Below are 21,883 nucleotides of genomic sequence, written 5' to 3'. Positions count from 1 at the left end.
TGGCCGAAATCCATATTTTCTTGAAACATGTGATGCCCATTAATGTTTCCACAAATAACTAATATGCAATTAACAAAATCTTAATGTCCCAAAGTTCAAACGGGTCAAGCTGACATACAGAGTACTGACGTCGAGTATGCATGTATGCCTCGTGTAACAGGTGTGTTAGTGTGGCGCCATAATGCCATGCTCCTTACAGCACAGATATAGTTTCTTATTCTCTATACCTCCAACATCGGACGACTAAATGTGACAGCAGCAGAGTATTGATGAGTAGAGTAAGAGATGACCTTTTTATTACAGCATTCTGTATATAGAGGATTAAAAACACAACCAGCCTCCACATACAGATTTTGTCTCAGAGAAGCTCTAAAGGCTCAAAGGCAAAGCCTCTGTCTCTGATGATGAATAGAATCTAGTTTTTTTAAACTCACGTTTACATCCCCCACCATATATGATGTAATCTAGTTTAGAGCGCTCTACCGTTGGAGCAGGGTTTTCTTATCCCCTCCCCGCTTTGATTCAGAAACGACTTTCAATGGAGCAAGTGGCTTCAGGCATTTATTTTTTAAGTAATTAAGGTGTGACAGAAAGGTTAATTTTTGTTTCACCTTTTTCTTTCTTTTTTTGATAGCTTTGTCCATATGTCATCAAAAATAACGAAAAGGGATTTTTAAACATGGGTCTGGTAAATGCATCAGGAGTTGATAAATAGTTGATAATATCAGTGTCTTAATAGTATGTTTCTTGTAAACAAATTGCACCTGGTTTGAAATCAATCTTGAATTAAGAGTTGTAAGTCATCATATTTATTCCTAAGATCTCTACAGTTCCATTGTATTATATTTGATGCTTGGGCCTTGGTGGCTCAAATGGTAATCTTTCATATGAACATGAGCACCAAAGCGGTTGTGGAGACATAATCTCCGAGGATGAGAGGGTATTGGGTGTTTGATGGTCATTTAATTTTTATTTCACCTTTTTCGTTCTTTTTGTGGATAACTTTTTTTCTGCATTTGCTGGTTCGACATGAATTGTCTCAGTATCAGCCTGAAAGGGAGAAAATGTTGATTCAGATTGATTGTCAGCTTTTTCTGACTGAGTGACCGACGAAGCTACGACAGGTTGATCAGACTTGACCCATGTCAACTCAGTCTGGCACAGAACAGATGAAGAGGTTTTAGCAGATTTGGCTTCAGCAGAAAAAGAATTTAGAGTAAAAGTAAGCTGCCTGGCGACGGTAAAGCTGATGTTTCGTTCTTTATCTAGCTTAAGAATTTTGATTTCTGTTTGATAAACAGGGCAGAACTTGGAAGTGGCCATGTGTTGCCCATCACAGTTTGAACATTTCAAATCTTGAGGACAATCTGCACTTTCATGGTTGTCACCATAACGATGACAAGCCATGGGATGTGTGCAGGTTTTCCAACCATGTCCACTTTTTCACATTTAAAGCATCGGAGTGTATTGGGGACATACACCTCAACTCCGATGTTAACATAACCAGATTAATTAAATTGGGAAAAGGTCAACGGGCAAAAGTGAATAAATATGTGTTCGTTTGAACAGTAGTAGATTTATCATCCTTTCTGGTAAAACGTTTGACAGACTAAACTTGATTTTTGTCCCGACAATAGTTCAGAGTCCTCACACATTCCACCAGAAGAGCTCCACTGCGCAAACGTGTCACAGTTTAGCCTCCCCACAATGGCCATGAACAGATCTGGATATACCAATTTGATTGGTTCATGATCTGTAACTTCGATCATTAGGAATCAGCATGTGTATTAGCCTTATCAAACGAACTTGTATCCAAATAGAAACAGAATGATTGTTAGCCATGGTGAAAGAGGGAGGGGGATTTTTGGGAGTGGGGGATTGGAGGAGAAAGGTATACGTGAGACTGCATGTGGCATAGATACCTGGGTGTCTGCTACGGGTGGATCAAAAGCATATGTTGTCTATTGGACATTTAGACCTTGGTGTCAGGGATGGGTAATAACTAAGGTCCACAGCGTGAGACAAAGAGAAGTAATTTACGCACATTATTAATGTTAATGGGGTTAGATCGAGATTAGTTAAAGTAAACAAGAAATCTAATATTTTTAAAGTTACTTCAATAGTAATAATACTCTCAACACGAGACTATTGTGGCAAGTTACTTGGTATGAAACACGATACTCTGATGAAGTTGCCCGCCTTATTTGCTGCTGTGGTGCCAAATGTATGCACAGGAATTTTCTGTCAGAGCATTCCTGAGTTGGCTTTTTGTCAAACACGTGAGTCAGGCTGGGGTATATTTATCCAGCACCAACGCAGTAATCTCATAACTGTGGCGAGCTGAACAACATCTCTACATGATGGAACTAACAAGCGTTGTATTCATCTTTCTTGTGTCGTTGTGTGGTGTCAGAGACGTACATGCTGATACCAATTTGCCAGCCTACTCTAAAAAACTAGACATGCTGGACAGAGAGATCAAAGTATGGAAAGGCCAAGTTGCTGATTTGGGGACTGAAATGAGTAACAACTTTAAGGTGCTGAAAGAAGAACTGACTAACACGTTCATCCCTGCCTTGATAACGCCTCAAGTGAAGCAAGCGATTACTGGCATCCTGAAAGAAGAATACATTGGGAACATTGTCCGTGGACGTGTTCTTAATGTAGTTAACAGTCTGAAAGTGAGCATTCATAACTCGAAGACACAACTGCGATCAGTTAAACGCCAGTTCAGACAAGTAACACAGGAAAGAGACTCTTACAAAGAGAGTCTTGGCAAATTACGTGTCGAGCTGACCAAAGACTTTCAGGGAATGCAGCAAAGGGTGAGTACCAGCACTCACACTTTACACCTTCACCTATATCAGAGCCTGGTATTATTAATCAGAACCAGTCTATTTAATAAGCAAGGAACCTACCACAAGGTGCTCTATGAATATTCATAAGCCTGTGTGTATTTGTTATCTATCACCTGTTGTTTTCAATGTTACTCTGCTGCTTATCACACGATGCCATGCATATATATCTCTGATCGCTCGGTTGTTGTCGCTTCAGCTTGATAACGGTGTTAGAATATACATCGAAACGTTGCTATATGCAATAAACCAGAAGTTGTTATCCATAAATTTGTTCGTTTTCAATCGTAAAACAACGGATGATAATGAATTCCATATAAGGTAGTGCGTTTTACGATGGAGCTATGACTCACACTGACAGGAATGCTTGTAGTTGCAATGCATATGGTGTTGATGTAATGAAGCAAAGAAGTTGTTGACCGTTTGGAAAACATGTTTCGAAAGCAGCAGCTAGCCTGGCTTAATTCCACTTACTCAACAGGCTATTCAACAGACATTCAACAGGCTTTTTAGCCGAGCAATTACATGACCTAAGGTCATGCCGTTCTATTTTTCATTTGGAACCATGGAAAAAAAGAGTTATGTACGGTTTTAACACAGTAAATATACTCTCCCAAAAAAGAAACGCACAGGTGAAATGTTGAATTTAGTTCATGTAAATTGAAACTATGGAATAATTGGTTTCCACCGCAAATCAACCAACCACCAAAACACACCACCTGATGAAACATTTACCCTAAACAAGCCATTTTTCAAATGCATGAAGTGGAAAAGGATCACAAAGCGTGATGCACGTGAACATTTTGGAAGTTCTGCTCCAAGATGAGGGGTGTGCAGGGATGACACCATAGAACATAGCTTTCACCTTTTTGTGTCATTCGATATGCCAAGATTGTGTGCCCTTGAACAACTAGAGGCGGAACAATCACCCGTTGCACGTCATTTTAACGTTCACCACAGTTTTATGCCAACTTGGACCATCCCGCGACGGTCCGTCTGCGGCGCAGGATCTTTATATCCGTGTCTGGCATGTCACCATAGGATCTACAGGGCATGTCAACATAGGGTTTACTTGGTATGTCAACATAGGGTTTACTTGGCATGTCAACATAGGGTTTACTTGGCATGTCAACAAAGGGTTTACTCGGCATGTCAACATCAGGTTTACTGGGCATGTCATCATAGGGTTTACTGGACATGTCAACGTAGGGTTTACTGGGCATGTCAAAATAGTGTTAACAGTGCATATCAACATAGGGTTTACTGGGCATGTAGACATAGGGTTTACTGGGCATGTCAACATAGGGTTTACTGGGCATGTCAACATAGGGTTTACTGGGCATGTCAACATAGGGTTTACTGGGCATGTCAACACAGGGTTTACTGGGCATGTCAACATAGGGTTTACTGGGCATGTCAGCGTAGGGTATACTAGGCATGTCAACATAGGGTTTACTTGGCATGTCAACATAGGGTTTACTTGGTATGTCAACATAGGGTTTACTTGGCATGTCAACATAGGGTTTACTTGGCATGTCAACATAGGGTTTACTTGGTATGTCAACATAGGGTTTACTTGGCATGTCAACATAGGGTTTACTTGGCATGTCATCATAGGGTTTACTGGGCATGTCAACATAAGGTTTACTGGGCATGTCAACGTAGGGTATACTAGGCATGTCAACATAGGGTTTACTGGGCATGTCAACATGGGGTTTACTGGGCATGTCAACATAGGGTTTACTGGGCATGTCAACATAGGGTTTACTGGGCATGTCAACATAGGGTTTACTGGGCATGTCAACATAGGGTTTACTGGGCATGTCAACATAGGGTTTACTAGGCATGTCAACATGGGGTTTACTGGGCATGTAGACATGGGGTTTATTGGGCATGTCAACATAGGGTTTACTGGACATGTCAACGTACGGTTTACTGGGCATGTCAACATAGGGTTTACTGGGCATGTAGACATGGGATTTACTGGGCAAGTAGACATGGGGTTTACTGGGCATGTCAACGTAGGGTTTACTGGGCATGTAGACATGGGATTTACTGGGCATGTAGACATGGGGTTTACTGGGCATGTCAACATAGGGTTTTCTGGGCATGTCAACATAGGGTTTACTAGGCATGTAGACATAGGGTTTACAGGACATGTCAAAACAGGGTTTACTGGGCATGTCAACATAGGGTTTACTGGGCATGTTAACATAGGGTTTACTGGGCATGTCAACATAGGGTTTACTGGGCATGTTAACATAGGGTTTACTGGGCATGTCAAGATAGGGTTTACTGGTCATGTCAACATAGGGTTTACTGGGCATGTAGACATGGGGTTTACTGGATATGTAGACGCGGGGTTTACTAGTTTGCATACAATTAGTTCCCTGTTTACACTGCAATATCGATAAAAGGTACTACTCGAGAGTGTTTCAACATAACCACTGTTTAGTGTCGATTCCAGATTAGAACAAAAAGAAATGTGTACATAAAAGTGTGAAGCCAGCAAGTAACAAAGAAATGAGCCATTCACAATTTCTACAGGAAAATGTCTAGTAGGTTTACAAATCTTTAAAACATGCTGCCAAATAACTAGTGAGATACAAAATTCAATGACAGTATGAAATATCAAATTAATAGCAATGGTAACAGCAATAAAGTCAGAGATAGTAATATTCACCAAGCTTCAACAATGGCAGTACAAAATATCAAATTGATAGCAATGGTAACAGCAATAAAGTCAGAGATAATAATATTCACGAGGCTGCAACAATGGCAGTATAAAATATTAAATTGATAGCAAGGGTAATAGCAATAAAGTCAGAGATAATAATATTCACCAAGCTGCAGTAATGGTAGTACAAAATATAAAATTAATAGCAATGGCAATAGCAATAAAGTCAGAGATAATAATTTTCACGAGGCTGCAACAATGGCAGTATAAAATATTAAATTGATAGTAATGGTAACAGCAATAAAGTCAGCGATAATAATATTCACCCAGCTGCAACAATGACCTTGCATCACTATTAACAACATTGCCGTATAACATAACCAATTAGAGACCTTGCATCACCATTAACAGCATTGCCACATAACTCAACCAATTAAAGACCTTGCATCACGATTAACAACATTGCCACATAACACAACTAATTAGAGACCTTTCACCACCATTAACAACATTGCCACACAACACAACCAATTAGAGACCTTGCATCACCATTAACAACATTGCCACATAACACAACCAATTAGAGACCTTTCACCACCATTAACAGCATTGCCACATAACACAACCAATTAGATACCTTGCATCACCATTAACAACATTGCCACATAACACAACCAATTAGATACCTTTTACCACCATTTACAACATTGCCACATAACACAACCAATTAGATACCTTGCATCACCATTAATAACATTGCCACATAACACAACCAATTAGAGACCTTTCACCACCATTAACAGCATTGCCACATAACACAACCGATTAGATACCTTGCATCACCATTAACAACATTGCCACATAACACAACCGATTAGATACCTTGCATCACCATTAACAACATTGCCACATAACACAACCAATTAGATACCTTGCATCACCATTAACAACATTGCCACATAACACAACCAATTAGATACCTTGCATCACCATTAACAACATTGCCACATAACACAACCAATTAGAGACCTTTCACCACCATTAACAGCATTGCCACATAACACAACCAATTAGAAACCTTGCATCACCATTAACACTGGATATTTAACTACTATTTGAATTGAAACCATATCTTATCTGCACCTGTAAGAACACAGTACATTATCATATAGGTTAAGGGGTACTTAGTGTAAATATGGGCGACATTAAAAAAAACCTTGTAACAACACTACATAGTCAACTTGTCGGGAATCACGACATTGGTGCAATGTGTGAAGCCAATTTTGGGTGTCCCCGCCGTGATATTGCTGGAATATTGCTAAAATCGGCGTTAAACCTCACCCACTCACTTCCAGTTCTGCTGATTTTGTCATAATATTTTCTTTGTGTTTGTGTTATTGGTTTGAGTTTGTCGATAAATTGATCTACCAGACTAAACTGAGCTTTCATCATTACAGATACAGGAACTTGAGAAACGTGATGCGCTGCGTGAGAAACAAATCCAAGACTTGACGGAACAAAAACAGAAAGGTTGGATTTCTATAATCTGTTGGCAACATTGTAAACTGTCTTTATCATGAGCATTTGATGATACCAGGTGTTTACCAAAAGGGTGAAATAAGGGAAATGTGTCGGACATTATTTTTGTCACTGACGTGTCAAATTTGAAAATGTCCTCCACATATTCACCATTAAGTTTTTTGAAAGTTGAAACCCTAATCAAACAAAACAAGAGTCAGATTACGGTTTTTCAAATCTAGGCAGAAAGAGCGTGCTTGATTGCACTTCAAAAGTTGTGAAATATAAACACCAAAGGCTGGAGCTGATGGAATATAGACATGATGTACCAGTCCTCTGTTTCTAAAGGCAGCCAGAAATATCTTTAAAACTTCTAACACTGTACAGTGGACATGATACACCAGCCCCGTGTTTCTAATGTCGGCGGGTAGCGTCATTAACACTTGTAACACTGTGCAGTAGACATGATACACCAGTCCTCTGTTTCTAATGTCGGCGGGTAGGTCAGTACCACGTCTAAAACTGTTTAATAGACATGATACTGCAGCACTGTGTATCTAATACCAACAGGTAGCGTCATTAACACTTGTAACACTGTACAGTAGACATGATACACCAGTCCTGTGTTTCTTATGTCGGCGGGTAGCGTCATTTACACTTGTAACACTGTACAGTAGACATGATATACTGGCCCTGTGTTTCTAATAACGGCGGGTAGCGTCATTAACACTTGTAACACTGTACAGTAGACATGATACACCAGTCCTGTGTTTCTAATGGCGGCGGGTAGCGTTATTTACACTTCTAACACTGTACAGTAGATATGATACACCAGTCCTGTGTTTCTGATGGCGGCGGGTAGCGTTATTGACACTTCTTACACTGTACAGTAGACATGATACACCAGTCCTGTGTTTCTAATGGCGGCGGGTAGCGTTATCTACACTTCTTACACTGTACAGTAGATATGATACACCAGTCCTGTGTTTCTAATGGCGGCGGGTAGCGTTATTGACACTTCTAACACTGTACAGTAGACATGATACACCAGTCCTGTGTTTCTGATGGCGGCGGGTAGCGTTATTGACACTTCTTACACTGTACAGTAGATATGATACACCAGTCCTGTGTTTCTAATGGCGGCGGGTAGCGTTATTTACACTTCTAACACTGTACAGTAGACATGATACACCAGTCCTGTGTTTCTAATGGCGGCGGGGAGCGTTATTGACACTTCTAACACTGTACAGTAGACATGATACACCAGTCCTGTGTTTCTAATCGCGGCGGGTAGCGTTATTGACACTTCTAACACTGTACAGTAGACATGATACACCAGTCATGTGTTTCTAATGGCGGCGGGTAGCGTTATTTACACTTCTAACACTGTACAGTAGACATGATACACCAGTCCTGTGTTTCTAATGGCGGCGGGTAGCGTTATTTACACTTCTAACACTGTAAAGTAGACATGATACACCAGTCCTGTGTTTCTGATGGCGGCGGGTAGCGTTATTTACACTTCTAACACTGTACTGTAGACATGATCCACCAGTCCTGTGTTTCTGATGGCGGCGGGTAGCGTTATTGACACTTCTTACACTGTACAGTAGACATGATTCACCAGCCCTGTGTTTATGATGGCGGCGGGTAGCGTTATTTACACTTCTTACACTGTACAGTAGATATGATACACCAGTCCTGTGTTTCTAATGGCGGCGGGTAGCGTTATTGACACTTCTAACACTGTACAGTAGACATGATACACCAGTCCTGTGTTTCTAATGGCGGCGGGTAGCGTTATTGACACTTCTTACACTGTACAGTAGATATGATACACCAGTCCTGTGTTTCTAATGGCGGCGGGTAGCGTTATTTACACTTCTAACACTGTACAGTAGACATGATACACCAGTCCTGTGTTTCTAATGGCGGCGGGTAGCGTTATTGACACTTCTTACACTGTACAGTAGACATGATTCACCAGCCCTGTGTTTATGATGGCGGCGGGTAGCGTTATTTACACTTCTTACACTGTACAGTAGATATGATACACCAGTCCTGTGTTTCTAATGGCGGCGGGTAGCGTTATTGACACTTCTAACACTGTAAAGTAGACATGATACACCAGTCCTGTGTTTCTGATGGCGGCGGGTAGCGTTATTTACACTTCTTACACTGTACAGTAGACATGATCCACCAGTCCTGTGTTTCTAATGGCGGCGGGTAGCGTTATTGACACTTCTTACACTGTACAGTAGACATGATTCACCAGCCCTGTGTTTATGATGGCGGCGGGTAGCGTTATTTACACTTCTTACACTGTACAGTAGATATGATACACCAGTCCTGTGTTTCTAATGGCGGCGGGTAGCGTTATTGACACTTCTAACACTGTAAAGTAGACATGATACACCAGTCCTGTGTTTCTGATGGCGGCGGGTAGCGTTATTTACACTTCTTACACTGTACAGTAGACATGATCCACCAGTCCTGTGTTTCTAATGGCGGCGGGTAGCGTTATTTACACTTCTTACACTGTACAGTAGACATGATCCACCAGTCCTGTGTTTCTAATGGCGGCGGGTAGCGTTATTGACACTTCTAACACTGTAAAGTAGACATGATACACCAGTCCTCTGTTTCTGATGGCGGCGGGTAGCGTTATTGACACTTCTAACACTGTACAGTAGACATGATACACCCACCCTGTGTTTCTAATGGCGGCGGGTAGCGTTATTTACACTTCTAACACTGTACAGTAGACATGATACACCAGTCCTGTGTTTCTAATGGCGGCGGGTAGCGTTATTAACACTTCTTACACTGTACAGTAGACATGATAAACCAGTCCTGTGTTTCTAATGGCGGTGGGTAGCGTTATTGACACTTCTTACACTGTACAGTAGACATAATACACCAGTCCTGTGTTTTTAATGGCGGCGGGTAGCGTTATTTACACTTCTAACACTGTACAGTAGACATGATCCACCAGTCCTGTGTTTCTGATGGCGGCGGGTAGCGTTATTGACACTTCTTACACTGTACAGTAGACATGATACACCAGTCCTGTGTTTCTAATGGCGGCGGGTAGCGTTATTGACACTTCTAACACTGTACAGTAGACATGATCCACCAGTCCTGTGTTTCTAATGGCGGCGGGTAGCGTTATTGACACTTCTAACACTGTACAGTAGACATGATACACCAGTCCTGTGTTTCTAATGGCGGCGGGTAGCGTTATTAACACTTCTTACACTGTACAGTAGTCATGATAAACCAGTCCTGTGTTTCTAATGGCGGTGGGTAGCGTTATTGACACTTCTTACACTGTACAGTAGACATAATACACCAGTCCTGTGTTTTTAATGGCGGCGGGTAGCGTTATTTACACTTCTAACACTGTACAGTAGACATGATCCACCAGTCCTGTGTTTCTGATGGCGGCGGGTAGCGTTATTGACACTTCTTACACTGTACAGTAGACATAATACACCAGTCCTGTGTTTTTAATGGCGGCGGGTAGCGTTATTGACACTTCTAACACTGTACAGTAGACATGATACACCAGTCCTGTGTTTCTGATGGCGGCGGGCAGCGTTATTGACACTTCTAACACTGTACAGTAGACATGATCCACCAGTCCTGTGTTTTTAATGGCGGCGGGTAGCGTTATTGACACTTCTAACACTGTACAGTAGACATGATACACCAGTCCTGTGTTTCTGATGGCGGCGGGCAGCGTTATTGACACTTTTAACACTGTACAGTAAACATGATACACCAGTCCTGTGTTTCTAATGTCGGCGGGTAGCGTCATTACACACTTCTAACACTTTACAGTACACATGATACACCAGTCCTGTGTTTCTTATGTCGGCAGGTAGCGTCATTTACACTTGTAACACTGTACAGTAGACATGATATACTGGCCCTGTGTTTCTAATAACGGCGGTTAGCGTCATTAACACTTGTAACACTGTACAGTAGACATGATACACCAGTCCTGTGTTTCTGATGGCGCCGAGTAGCGTCAGTACCACGTCTTACACTGTACAGTAGACATGATACACCAGTCCTGTGTTTCTAATGTCGGCGGGTAGAATCATTAACACTTCTGACACTGTACAGTAGACATGATACACCAGGCCTGTGTTTCTAATGTCGGCGGGTAGCATCATTAACACTTCTAACACTGTACAGTAGACATGTTATAGCAGCCCTGTGTTTCTAATAACGGCGGGTAGCGTCATTAACACTTGTAACACTGTACAGTAGACATGATACACCCACCCTGTGTTTCTGATGGCGGCGGGTAGCGTCAGTACCACGTCTTACACTGTACAGTAGACATGATACACCAGTCCTGTGTTTCTAATGGCGGCGGGTAGCGTTATTGACACTTCTAACACTGTACAGTAGACATGATACACCAGTCCTGTGTTTCTAATGGCGGCGGGTAGCATCATTAACACTTCTAACACTGTACAGTAGACATGTTATAGCAGCCCTGTGTTTCTAATAACGGCGGGTAGCGTCATTAACACTTCTAACACTGTAAAGTAGACATGATACACCAGTCCTGTGTTTCTAATGGCGGCGGGTAGCGTTATTTACACTTCTAACACTGTACAGTAGACATGATACACCAGTCCTGTGTTTCTAATGGCGGCGGGTAGCGTTATTGACACTTCTAACACTGTACAGTAGACATGATACACCAGTCCTGTGTTTCTAATGGCGGCGGGTAGCGTTATTGACACTTCTAACACTGTAAAGTAGACATGATACACCAGTCCTGTGTTTCTAATGGCGGCGGGTAGCGTTATTTACACTTCTAACACTGTACAGTAGACATGATACACCAGCCCTGTGTTTCTAATGGCGGCGGGTAGCGTTATTTACACTTCTAACACTGTACAGTAGACATGATACACCAGTCCTGTGTTTCTAATGTCGGCGGGTAGCGTTATTAACACTTCTTACACTGTACAGTAGACATGATACACCAGTCCTGTGTTTCTAATGGCGGCGGGTAGCGTTATTTACACTTCTAACACTGTACAGTAGACATGATACACCAGTCCTGTGTTTCTAATGGCGGCGGGTAGCGTTATTAACACTTCTTACACTGTACAGTAGACATGATACACCAGTCCTGTGTTTCTAATGGCGGCGGGTAGCGTTATTTACACTTCTAACACTGTACAGTAGACATGATACACCAGTCCTGTGTTTCTAATGGCGGCGGGTAGCGTTATTGACACTTCTAACACTGTACAGTAGATATGATACACCAGTCCTGTGTTTCTAATGGCGGCGGGTAGCGTTATTTACACTTCTAACACTTTACAGTAGACATGATACACCAGTCCTGTGTTTCTGATGGCGGCAGGTAGCGTTATTGACACTTCTTACACTGTACAGTAGACATGATACACCAGTCCTGTGTTTCTGATGGCGGCGGGTAGCGTTATTGACACTTCTTACATTGTACAGTAGACATGATACACCAGTCCTGTGTTTCTAATGGCGGCGGGTAGCGTTATTGACACTTCTAACACTGTACAGTAGACATGATCCACCAGTCCTGTGTTTCTGATGGCGGCGGGTAGCGTTATTGACACTTCTTACACTGTACAGTAGACATGATACACCAGTCCTGTGTTTCTAATGGCGGCGGGTAGCGTTATTTACACTTCTAACACTGTACAGTAGACATGATACACCAGTCCTGTGTTTCTAATGGCGGCGGGTAGCGTTATTGACACTTCTAACACTGTACAGTAGACATGATACACCAGTCCTGTGTTTCTAATGGCGGCGGGTAGCGTTATTGACACTTCTAACACTGTACAGTAGACATGATACACCAGTCCTGTGTTTCTAATGGCGGCGGGTAGCGTTATTTACACTTCTAACACTGTACAGTAGACATGATACACCAGTCCTGTGTTTCTAATTGCGGCGGGTAGCGTTATTTACACTTCTAACACTGTACAGTAGACATGATACACCAGTCCTGTGTTTCTAATGGCGGCGGGTAGCGTTATTTACACTTCTAACACTGTACAGTAGACATGATACACCAGTCCTGTGTTTCTAATGGCGGCGCGCAGCGTTATTGACACTTCTTACACTGTACAGTAGATATGATACACCAGTCCTGTGTTTCTGATGGCGGCGGGCAGCGTTATTGACACTTCTTACACTGTACAGTAGACATGATTCACCAGCCCTGTGTTTATGATGGCGGCGGGTAGCGTTATTTACACTTCTAACACTGTACAGTAGACATGATATCACGGTGAGGCACGTGAAGTAACAAGAATCTGTGACAAGCCATAGACGGAAATTTATCAGCAAATATCCTTCCGCCGCACATGAGGTGGGTGAGTTGGTTTTAACGCCGCTTTAAACATTATTCCAGTTATATCGCGGCGTGTCAGCTTAATGTGGGAGGAAAGCCCGAAGTGATGCAGGTCTCAGACGTTTACTAGAAACATGCTCGGGACGAACAGGGATTCGAACCCACAATCGCTGCGCCCTATAGACGACTGGGCCACCCATGTACTGTCCCATGCACCTGTACTTGACCCCAAAACTGTAAACCGACAGACCACTTTACATCAGGTTCATCATTTCCAACATCAATGTCTCCGAATCATCGCCTCCTTCGTCTTACACATCATTGGCATCTTCAACCTACGAAGGATAAATAAATGTGAATTCAGATTTAGGATAAGGATTTTGAGAGCAAACTTCCCGTTTCAAAACAATTTTTTGGGCCACACATGATGACACAATGTCACCTTTCTGAGTTCCATTTTGAAATAACTCGTCTTCCTGATTGAATTGTCAGGACCCCATTGTCAAAGGTTTTCTAACGCCCTGTATATATAGATATATATTCTGATAATTGGTATATAGCAGGTATAGCGACCGTTCCGTCACGCATATAATAACACCTGTATAGCTGGCTTACCTACGAAAAGACAAAGCAGAGTCCAGTTGAGTAACATTTAGTCCCGTAAATATAGTTATCTTATTTATACAAAGGGACACAGACAGACAGACACGGTTGACCCAGTCGTTTTAGGCGGCACAATTCGCCGTGCAGAGTTGCGTTCCCTAGGCGTGCAAGAAATCTATAACCGTAGGTTCGAATCCCAGCACTACACAATATTTCGTATTTTCCTCCCACATCATGAGTGAGTGAGTGAGTTGGGTTTAACGCCGCTTTTAACAGTATTCCAGCTATATTGCGGCGTGTCAGCTTAATGTTGGAGGAAAGCCCGAAGTGATGCAGGTCTAAGACGTTTACCACTTCGGTGAAACCCACGAGAACGGGTATGGTGCTGACAAACCTAGAAACATAATTGGGGCGTACCGGGATTCGAACCCACAATCATAGGTTTCTGGCGTGCCCAAGGGACGCAACTCTGCACAGCGAATCGCGGCGCCTTAGACGACTGGGCCACCCGTGCCCCCTCCTCCCACATCAAGCTGACACACCGTGGTATAACCGAAATACTGTTAAAAGCGGCGCGAAACAATAGTCATTCAGGATATCCTTCTTGACGATCCTTTATCTATAAATTACTAGTATGTCAGATAACCAACGACTCTTTAACCGACAGATGTAGTTCCTACTTAACGGACTTAAGTATGCATATGTGTTATTGCTGTGACTGAGTTAAATACCTGGGCGCATTCATCTACAATCAAATTCATGTTCAGTAATTTTTTTGTAAATAAGCAATACGAAATGAAATAGCCACAAGGCAACACTTCATCACTATGTCAGCGGCCGACATGTTTTACAAATACAACATTCAAAATGGTGGCTACCGTCGCGATAGCTTCGATGCTTTGTTTGCTTGTGGTTGGTTTGTTTGTTGTTTGACGCCGCACTCAGCAATATTCCAGCTAACTGACGGCAGTCTGTATACAATCGAGTCTGGACCAGACAATCCAGTGATTAATATCATGAACATCGATCTACGCAATTGGGATCGATGACATGCATCAACCAAGTAAACGAGCCTAACCACCCGACCTCGCTTCTTACGACAAGCATAGTCGCCTTTTACGCCAAGCATGGGTTGCTCAAGATCGTATTCTACCCCGGATATTGCTTGATTGTGTGGACTTTGCAATCGCAAGGGATTCACATTATCAAAGTGTAAATCTAAAAGATCTCTTTTCCCGTGTCAGCGGGCATCTCATCATAAATTACTTGAAACGAATTGGTCTGTATAATAAATTTTAAATAGGTATGTGAAAAATTAAATGTTGTTGTTGTTTAAATTTGGTGTGATGCTATTAGCAACTGACATTATTCAAGTCTCTGTCCAGGAGGTTAACGTAGCGTAAAAATATTGTCCCCCTGTGTGACACGTAATCCTATAGTAATCGATGTAACTATCATCAACCAGTGTTTTAAGCCAACTCATTGATGAGTATTTTTTAATATTGGCTAGTATTGTGCACAACCACCAGTAGTTAAAGTGATGACGTAAATCCTGCTGGGGTATCATGCAGGAAGCAGAGGTACTGTAAGTCCCCATGATCCCCAGCGAGGTGGCCTAGCTTTGGTTACTGGTGGCCTATAGCCTGTTTTTTAAACTGTATTAATGTTATTGTAATGCTCATATGTTTCATCAATTGTTTTTAAATATAGTATGCTCCAATATGTTTCATAAATTGTTTTTAAATATGTCATTGCATAAATAACTTAATTGTATATATATTACCTTGGTCTCGTCGCTATATGGCAGAAATAATGCCGATGCGACGTTAAATTTTAACTCACTCACTCACTCTACCCCGGATCTTCACGCGGAAACAACGCTTTGTCGCAGGATAAAGTATAGTCGGTGCCTTTGATCTTTTAGCGAAGCAACTTAGAATAAAAAGACATATTTTACGCACGATGATGAGGTAGATTTCTTTAACCAATAAAGTAGGCTTAATTGTTTACCTCAACATGCAATCTGAAACGAAATATGGTAAGACGGTAGTAAGACTTGTAGATCTAGTATCACGCCACACTGTATTATCTTAGAGTGATCGGCACAAGCAGCCGAGCGCCAAACTATGCCATGTTCCTAACCAGACACGTCACACTGACGTCATAGCTCGCCCCTTCGCCAGTCAAGGCGTTTCTTGACTGGATGTGAGATGTGTCACTCGTGTTAGGACGCAAACGGTGGTAAGTTTTCAGTTTGTACTTCAGAATGTTGTTAGGAAAATAAATGAAACAGACATTGTAAATATAGTAAGATTTATGTACAACAGAATACATTTTGAAGGAATCAGGTGCTTGCTTCACACAATGTTTACACCCAGACGTTTGTTTTGCCTGTCACCGGGAATAAACAAACGTCTGGATGTAAACATTCATACCCCGTTTCAACTGCAAAGCCTGTTTGTTCTATTTTAATCAGTATATTGCAAAAATATGCTTGTAAGTTTCATCCTCTGAACTAATAACAACTAGATCTATTTACAACTGAGACTAAAGACTAGATGATATGAGATTTTTTTCTAAATCTGTTCAGTCATACTATGACTCATAATGTCGGCTATGTTTTTTCACTCATATGTTTTAAAACGTTGTTCTGCATCATATAATGGCAGAAATCTACTGAAATCCATACCCACTATTCATTATTTTAACACTCAGCTTTGTTCTAATCCGGAATATCTCATGTGGAACAAATGTATTTTTGCAGGGCACCAACATTGGTTTTTGAAGGATGGCAAGGAAATGTAGAATATATAAGGGCAAATGTGCATGATTCTCATTATTTTATGTCTAAGTTACAACGGACGTTAAATGCGAAAACAATTTGGCGCTCGTCAACCTGGCAATCGCCATTTCAATCTTAATCACGTAATAGGGCCACGTGTTTATACCCTTTTTTACACAACCAAACACAGTATCAAACATCTTGTGGTGCCGGCGACAGTTTCTGCCTCAGATAGAATCTAGTAAGCCGATCTGTGACGGATGTACTGCCGCCATCGCTCGGAATCCTGAATTATGACAGTGTTGCAAAGAGTTTTCCTGACACTGAATTACCACTGTGTTGCACACGCGCTGAGTCATGTAGACCTGTTGCTCTTTTACATTTATTGCATCATCATGAAAAGTTTATAACTGAAATATTATTCTGTAGCATGTCGTATATCGTTGTTTGTAATACTGTGTAGCCCGAGACATCAAACGACGTAAAACGCACCAATTTCAGAGTCTAGTTAAGAGAGTGTTTGTATTGGGGAGGTTGGGGACTAAAACATCAAGCAAAGTCACTCAGAACAACAAATAATTTACGATAGGTCGCAGCACTCTACATTTAGTAGCCTGTTATCATCATCTGGCAAAAAGCAATATGGACACAGAGAAACCATCAAGACAGTTGTCGATTTGACGATTTATCCACAGACGTTGAAATGCACGAAAAATATTTTTTCCTTCCAGAATTACACTGGTGGGCGTCATATCCTGGTAAAAAATATATAACGATGTGCATTGATTCTCACCCACAACAAATACCTGAGTATAATTTAAATATACAGTAATAACATAGCAGGCAATGAAAATTAGAAAACAATGTTCAGTATTTGACCTGTATGTACTATGTAGATTTGCTATTCACAGTATTGATACTCAAACAACAACTTGTTATTGTTATTGATATTGTGCGACAACGCACCAACTTGCGGGGACCGTTTCATTGTCATAACAATTCCACCCACAACTAACGAAGTCAGACTAAAATACTAATATCATTCCATAATTGGGACTTAAGGGTAGGTAGCTGATGTCATACGATGTTGTAATGTTCTAATATGATAAATGCACATATGCTGTGTTTCACTTTATTTGAGATCTGGTCTTTCTTGTGTACAGCAATATAAACTAACATGTTTAGTCCTTAGTCCTCATAATGGTAACATATAAAACCCTTAAAATGACATGTTTACTAGCCTAGTCGTTATGATATCTGAACTATTGGGATGTTGTAGTAGTGTTCATTTATGTTGTATGGTGTATGATTATATTATTATGACAACAAAATAACAATCTATTCAGTTTCTGCAACTTCAACCAAGAGAAGAGATATATCTCAGCAGGTAGCACAGAGGCAGTGTGCAGCTTAGGTTTATTCAGGGAGTGTTTTTCCAGCAATCTAAATCTAATAAATATAAGCGATTTTCAAAATGTGTCAGTCACCATGCTACGGTATATTAATCAGGGTTAGAAACAAACAGTTTTTGTCCACTATTCCTTATAATGATAACATATAGCCAAACCCTTAAAATGGGCCAATTTCTACTACTCCTTAGGATACCTTTACTATTGGGCAGTCTAGTAAGGACTACAGGACTAGTGCCAATTTCTAACGCTGTTAATAATACCTCTACTACAGCAACTCTATTATAAATCAAGTGTATCAGTGAATAAATTTGAAAGTCACACATTTGTTGAAAGGCAAAAGCTTCTCTCAGGCCAGTAGTTGTAATGTTTACCTGCAATACATAGTTTTCTGAACAGCATATATGGGGGAGGGTAGCCCAGTGGATAAAGCATTCGCTCTTCACGAGATTGATTCCCCCACATGGTTACAATGTGTGAAGCCCATGTCTAGTGTTCCCCGCCCAGATATTGCTAAGAACCTGTAAAACCCAACCCAACTGAACAGCATATTTTGTGTTTCAGCCTCGAACGACCGGAGCCACAGAGAAAGGGCTGCACAGATGACGACAGTGACGACCCATGGTAGGTGGGAGAACACAGCAGGTGGAAGATACTGTCACTGTCCAACTTGTAAGAGATGAGGTCACATCAACATGTGACAAATATAAGCCTGAAAGTTCACTCCAAAAACCTTCATATGAACAGTCTCTACAATAACAAGCTGATAAATGTAGTCTCTTATTATCCTAATAATTTGTAACAAGTCAATTGTATTGCCAGTACCACCATAAGGCTCAATCCAACAAGCCTGTACAGACGCGCGGCTCAGATGAACAGCAATCTCAATGTTTGTGTTGTATTTATGATAGAATCTAGTTGTTTCAGTGATTTGTTAGTCGCTAGACGACCTTATTTTTATACCTCTACTAAGATGAATGGTTTTGAAATTGTATTCATCAGTCAAAATTTTAAAAACACAAACTTTGTCGAATATCTTGTATGTATAATGCTTATTTAGTTTGTATTGTATTCTGAACAGCATGTTCTGTGTTTCAGCCTCGAGCGACCCGAGTCGGACCACGAGGACACCAGTGACGACCACAAAAAAGCCTGCTACACAGGGTAGGTGGGAGAACCCAGCAGGCAGAAAGCCCACACTTTAATTCCCCCAACAATTAACAAGCTGGGGTATAGACCCGTGGGGGTTCTGACTTGCGTCTTGCATGTCATCGTTTCCCAGTTGTGTAGATCGGTGCTCATGTTGTCAACCACTGGACTGTCTGTCTGTACCAGACTCGGCCATCTTATTGCTGGACTACTGCAAACAAACAGACTGACATAAACCAATGTCATGTCTTATAAGATCTATCTGATATTTCCAAACAACAACTGTACTGACAGTATCATCTCATAAAGCTCAGTTCATCAAACATTGACACTCTCCAGCCACACACAGAATAATGTTACAACAACTGGATGTAACAGAAAGATTCTAAACATTGACCACATAATCCTTGATTACATGAACCAGCTGTCGTCCTTCCCCTTGATCCTTGTGTTGTCAGCCATGTTGGAAGTGGTTGATGACGTACCGTGTCACGTGTCACCACGTTGAGGTGTGAACCATGTAGATGTATGACGAAGATGTCTGGAAGTGTACAGAGTTTACTTTGTGTTACAGCGACTCCATCACCAGCAGACTGCGGGGACCTCTACTGGGCCAGCGAGGACGGGAACCTGGAGGAGGTGAAGCGGCTCCTGTCTCGGGGCGTGGACGTCAACTGTAGGTGGGGGTGGTGGAGGAGCGTGACAGCGGTGATGGGGGCAGCATACAGGGGACACAGAGACGTGGTGGAGCTCCTGGTGGGTGAAGGGGCCGATGTGTCACTGGTGGACGAGTACGGTTACAACACCCTTCACTTCGCCTGTAGGGGAGGAGACATGGAGACGGTGAAGTTTGTGCTGTCTCTGCACGTGGTGGACATCGACGCCAGGGACAACGACGGGCGGACGGCGGCGGACCTGGCGAGACGCTGGGGACATACGCGAGTGGCGGATCTCCTCGTGTCCCGCGGCGCTCAGTGACGTCAGTGTCGTGTTTGTGTGGACGGTGGGGGAGACCTGACAGTGACGTGGTGTGCCGTTCACGTCGTCGTGTGTACATATGTCTTTAGTTACGTGAAACTGTTTGTTGTTTTTGGATGTGAATAAAACTTGTAAAAAGTTTGTCAGACATTTTGTCATTTGTTGTGTTTGGAAGTTCTCATGATCAGGTAAGAAAATTGTTAACTGAGTGTAAATAGAGATGATGTGTGATTAGTATGTAAGCACCGCACCTCGTGATATGTTCATGCATGTCGTCATATATTTCTGTGTTAATTTTACGCCATAAGTTTGTAATTAATCGTGAAAAACACACAAAAAACTGTTTGTTTACATCTCTCTGCCCTCGATGACGTCAGACCGAGGCGAGGTTCGCCCAGCTGACGTGGCGCCAAATGTACAATGACAGTGACGTCACACTGTCGATGACGTCACGGCATTCCGGCTTAGGTCTCAACACTAAAGCTGCCGGCTGTTTTCTCTGCTAAATACGATATCGGTAATTCAAAGGGCTGCTAAATGCTGGCTTCGCGACATATGCAAGTACAGCACTGGCCTCATGTGGGCGATATAGATTAACAAATGGAGATGTGTTGCATATTATTGCTGCTGAAATTTAAAAAGAAATATTTCTGATTAGCGAGATATTCTATTTCTCTCTCCCATTTCACCATTTCAATCAAGCTACTTCCCAGCGGGTGACACCTTCTTTACAATCTCGTCTTACGACTGACCAGATTCCCCAGATGAATTCAGAGCTATAGATAGGCTCTTGGTTATTTGTTGTTGTTTTTCTTAACCAGGGGCATGGTGCAAGAGGGACATATATGTCTCTCCTCTTCAAACCTCACTTTGAAGTCAAATAAAATTCAAATACATCAGACATGCAGATACACTTCACAGTTTTGTATACTGTGAACTTTCCGCCACATTAGATTTACAAAATCACGTTTCACATGTAGCCTACCGGTAATGAGACGCCTAACATTACGCGTATTTCAAACTCAGTTGTGATACATACATCCTTGAATTCCTCATACATTTTAGAATCTAATGACACATGGTCTCTGTCACCAATACAAAGTGCCGAGATCAAATCAAGCAAAATAAGTTAGGTGTGAAAACAACGCTGTGCTCGAAAAACTGCACTTGTTTGAAATGTAAACAGTGTCGCATGTTCCCCCTTTTTTAGCTATCCATTCGTCTATTCGTTCAGAATATGCATGGGAAGAGAATTATAGGAAGAATTAGGGAATTAAAAATAAATACATTGCTATGATTTGATATTTTTCAACATAAATTTCTTGGGAGTGTCAAAGTCAATATTATAAGTTCATATAAACAACTTCCATGAATAGCCGTTTCATTTTATTTTAAAAATAAAACTGAATATATTACTATAACCAAATGGATATTTTGCGTTAAAATATACGCACACATTTCCAGAAGAATTGTCTTGGTCTTTGAATAGTTTTTTTTAGGTCGTTTGATAAACATAACAGTGATATCTAACGATTCATAGGT

The 21,883-nt window shown here is 41.6% G+C and overlaps 1 pseudogene; it reads left to right on the top strand.

Annotated features, from left to right (window-relative positions):
* Window positions 1–2,222: 2,222 nt before the first annotated feature.
* Window positions 2,223–20,456, top strand: LOC139472816 (ankyrin repeat domain-containing protein 1-like; annotated as a pseudogene).
* Window positions 20,457–21,883: the final 1,427 nt, after the last annotated feature.

This window comes from Haliotis cracherodii, unplaced genomic scaffold (genome assembly GCF_022045235.1).
Source record: "Haliotis cracherodii isolate W230 unplaced genomic scaffold, xgHalCrac1.p SCAF_25, whole genome shotgun sequence".
Taxonomy (NCBI): Eukaryota; Metazoa; Mollusca; class Gastropoda; order Lepetellida; family Haliotidae; genus Haliotis; species Haliotis cracherodii.
Note: the sequence above shows the minus strand (reverse complement) of the source record. Positions and strands in the feature narration are given on the sequence as shown.